Source organism: Triticum aestivum, chromosome 7D (assembly GCF_018294505.1).
Source record: "Triticum aestivum cultivar Chinese Spring chromosome 7D, IWGSC CS RefSeq v2.1, whole genome shotgun sequence".
Classification (NCBI taxonomy): domain Eukaryota; kingdom Viridiplantae; phylum Streptophyta; class Magnoliopsida; order Poales; family Poaceae; genus Triticum; species Triticum aestivum.
In genome coordinates, this window is record NC_057814.1 from 635,906,231 (window position 1) to 635,910,664 (window position 4,434).

At 45.5% G+C, this 4,434-nt stretch overlaps 1 pseudogene; it reads right to left on the bottom strand.

Annotated features, from left to right (window-relative positions):
* Nucleotides 1–3,609: 3,609 nt before the first annotated feature.
* LOC123171506 (mixed-linked glucan synthase 4-like) overlaps nt 3,610–4,434 on the bottom strand; it is a 6,765-nt pseudogene continuing 5,940 nt past the window's right edge.

Sequence of the window (4,434 nt, forward strand, 5' to 3'; positions counted from 1 at the left end):
CACGAACCGGGACTAAAGGGGTTGAGGCTTTAGTCCCGGTTGGTGGCTCGAAGTGGGACTATAGGTTACACCTTTAGTCCCGGTTGGTGCTACGAACCGGGACTAAAGGGGTTTTGAAATGTGTTTTTTGTTTTTTCATTTATTTTTTGTGTTTAGTTTCTGTTTTAAATTGCTTATATCTTTTAGGATATTTGATATTTTTGAGTGATTCTTTTTGCATTAGATTCAACATTTTGTCTAGTTTCTGTTTGTGCCATTAGTTTTCAAATTTGAATGATTTAAATATAAGTTTGTTCAAATTTGCTTCAAACCCTAGATTGTGAATAATTTGAGTTTAAGAATAGTTTTTAATTTAATTCTTTTTGCTCCTAGTCACATGTTAGATTGTTGTCACAGTAAGATTTATTTGGTTATTTTTAGAATAATTTTTATTACGATTTTAATTAAAACAGTACTGTTTTTCTTATATAGGTTTTTTAGTGTTTTAGTTGTTGTTTTCAATTATTTTTAGTTAGTTCTTTCTGTAGATTTTAACATGTTGTAGTATGCTTCTGTTAGACAACAGTAGATATATTTTTATAATTAATTAATATTACTTTTGCTAAACTTTGGTATTAATAGTTGTTTAGCCTTTAATAATACTTGATAGAATTAGTTTTGCTATTTTAAAAGTAATTCTTTTTGCCACTTTAATAGAACATGACTCTGGCTTGGTTAACCTTAGTTGTGACTCTGGCTGGAACGGTGCTAGCAGATGTAGTCGACGGTAGGATTGGATGGACACCATGTTGTAGTATGCTTCTGCACCATCAAACTCTACCCCCCTCCCCACGTATCACCATTCCAGTTTTGAAAAAAATAAAGAAAATGATAAAAACTTCAAAAAATAAAATCCTTCGAGATGTAGTTATGTTACTACATCTACTAGTTAGGAAAATTAAAAAGCATAAATTTCGACATGTTTTGCAAAAAAGTGTTATGAAAAAGTAAAACGGCTATAACTTTTGCATACGACCGTTGTAGGCATTTTTGCAAATTTTTAGAATCCTCAAATTCTGAAAGGAAAAAAAGTTATCCTCAAATTTAAGTTTTTTTTTGAATTTTTGGTCAAACTACTTATTCAAGAAATATTAGTGTTACTAATTAATTATTGTTTTTGAGAATAATAGTTTCAAACTCAAATGGTGCTTCATGCTCAAGTTCAACTCATAAGGGTTATTAGGATTGACAGCTTACTATTGTCAGGAAAACAGCAAGTGCAGGCTTGGAAACTAGGGAGAATAGAACTCGGAAGTTAAGCATGCTTAGGTTGGGGTAGTGAGAGGATGGGTGACCAGCCGGGAAGTTAGACAATTTGGAATGAGTGGTACATACTTGAGCAGTGACGAGGGGTGATTAGAGATTAAATTGTCAAATAATTCAGAAATTTGAAAATCGGGAAAAATTCAAAAAATTCAGAAAAACCAAATTTCAAAAAAATTCTTTTAGTCCCGGTTAGTAAGGTGGAGCTCCAGAAACCGGCCACGTGGAGCTCCTTTAGTCCCGGTTCGTAAACAAACCGGGACTAAAGGTTTTGGGCTTTAGTCCCGACCCTTGAGTCCCGGTTCTAGAACCGGGACAAAAGACCCTCTGGAACCGGGACTAAAGGCCCGTTTTCTACTAGTGAAAGACCGGCATGACAAAACTGAAAATACAGCAAAACTTCTCTGAGTTTGACACCAAAGCCTGTCACCTGCCCCCGGCATCACCAAAGCAGCCATCGAAAGAAAAAAGGGTCTTTTACATTTGTGTCCCTAACTCGAACCCACTACTCAGATTTGCCCCTAATTTTGAAGTGTGCTCAAATTTGCCCCTCTGCCGTTAAGTGTCCTTATAGAAATGCCCTTCCGTGCCGTTACCGTCCAGTCAAAGCCATTTGACCGCTATCTGACCATTTCTTTGACATTTTTGCCCCTGTCTCCTTGTGTCACTTACGGGTGGGGCCCATTCTCAAAAAAAAAAACCTTTCTCTCACCCCTCTCTCACACACACACACTTACAGGTGGACCCAACTAGAAAAAATAAAAAAAATAAAAGGGAAAAGGACAAGCTACTTCTCTCTCTCGCGCGCGTCTCTCTCCCTGCCCAACGACAGGCCGACGACCACTCTCTCTCTCTCTCAACTCCGGCGAGGGTGTTGAATGGCCGTCGCCGCCGTTGCTGGTCTTCCTTGACGCCACAACCCTCTCGCCCTCATTCTCTCTCCGTCGCTCGCCCTTTTTCTCTCTCCCCTCCTCTAGCCCTCTCCCGCAAGCCCATCGGAGGCCGCCCTGATGCCGTCCTCAGTCCAGCACATGGGCAACGGAAACCCCATGCGTTGCTAGCTCGCCAGGATGCTCGTACGGCATGACATCGCTGCCCCAGCCGACGAATTTGACCAGAGAAGTCCAGTACCGAGCGCCAGGACGCCTCTGCCCCGCCTCCGGCCTCGGATTGCCGCCGTCGATTTGATGCCGTTGAAGCATGCCGATGGATCCTAGCCGCTCCCGGGGCGTCATGGTGTACAGCAGAGGCCGCGGGCATCCTCCATAGCAAGCCCCATAACCTCGGGTCGTCTTCCCCACGAGCTCTATGCTCTGCCATGGCCACCATGGTTGAAGTCCTCGCTTCGGTCTTCCCCGAGCCACAGCGACGTCGTCGTCGTGCTCCTAGTGAGCTCATTAATGTCACGGAGCTTCCCCTCTCCCCCCTGCATGGTAGCCCCCCCCCCCACTTGCTCCATCCAAAGCCGTCGCGGGAATGGTCGCCGCCGTTCGCTTCGGCGACCATATGGTCCGAAGAAAACATTCCTGGATGCGGCAGATCCAGGGCTATCGCCTGCTTCCCTCGTCAAGCCTCCTCGCGGCCTCCCGGCGTGCCACCGCCGCGGCAAGTGGTCTCCGTCGGTCACTGTTGGCCTAATCAACAATTAATTGAAACAAAATATGCAGAAAATATTAATAATCCAATAACAGTGGGCCTAATATCAAGTTTGAATAGTCCTTTTCTAGATTGGCCCCACATGTAAGTTATCAGTGAGAGAGAGGGGGTGAGAGAAAGTGTTTTTTCATTTTATTTTTTGAGAGTGGGACCCACCAGTAAGTGGCACATGGACACAAGGGCAAAAATGTCAAAGAAACGGCTGGTTAGCGGTCAAACAACCTTGACTGGACGGTAACGGCTCGGAGGGGCATTTCTATAAGACCACATGACGGCGGAGGGGCAAATTTGAGCAGACTTCGAAATTAGGGACAAATCTGAGTAGGTGGTTCGAGTTAGGGACAGAAATGCAAATGGCCCAAGAGAAAATGACGGATCACTTCCTCACCCGAGCTCGACGCGCTTCCATCGCTGATATGCAGCTCTGCAGACCACTAAGAGGTGGCTTGCCAAAGGTGAAACCATTAGTGTTGAACGAATCAGACTGGGGCAACACCCCAGACACGCCATTGAACTCCAGATCTAGCACCCCCACAAGACTAAGACGTTGGAGGAGGAAATCATACCTGCCATCCATGAACCACGAATCCAGCACACGTTTCTTCTTCCAGATGTCGTCGATGCAGACCACATTCTGCATCCGCTCCTCGACTACCTCCCAAGCTCCGCGCCGACGTTGGAGCAGACGTCGTCGCAACGGCGGAGCCCGAGGACACATGTCCACCACAAGGATGCCGCCATCGCCACGACATCCCTGCTTGAATAGACTTGTTCCCAAATCCGTCACCGACCATAGAGACGAGCGCCTCGCCGGAGAAGAATCTGGAGCTTCTTTATTCAGCATCGCCTTTGCTGCCAGCGAAGTCAAGGTGTCGAACGACCCAAAACCCTAAGCTTCTTGGGCCCTAAAACCTAAACCTAAAACGATCCACACGTGCGGGATCTGGCGACCCCCCTCACCACCGAAAACCAATAGGTCGCTGGCGTAGGAGAGCCGCCGGAAGACGGCGTTGGAAGGAGCGGCTCTCCTGGTGGCGGTGGCTAGGTTTCGCTACCAGGAGAAAAAACGATCTACACTCTTCCTACTACTCTCCTTATGTGGGCCATGCTTACCTCATCCACCTTATGTACAACTCTCCCCCATCCTTATTCAGGTTTTGATTATTTTTTCCTCTCGTCTCAATTTTTTCCTACCTTTTCTATACCGCCTGAACTACCCCACCTCTTATTGACTTCCAAATAAAATTATGTTTATTATCAGATGTGTATTTACTAGATAAAATCAAATTAATGTGGACAGGTATAATGGACTAACCTACTAGAATATTGATGGCTGCATTGCAATGCATGGACAATTATCTAGTGTAAAGAAAACAAGGATGCTAAGGGAGGGAATGTGCGGTGATGTTCGTGCTGGGAGGTAGCCGCGGGCGAATGCACAAAGGGCCCTTCCGCACACACCACTAACCCCTCCCC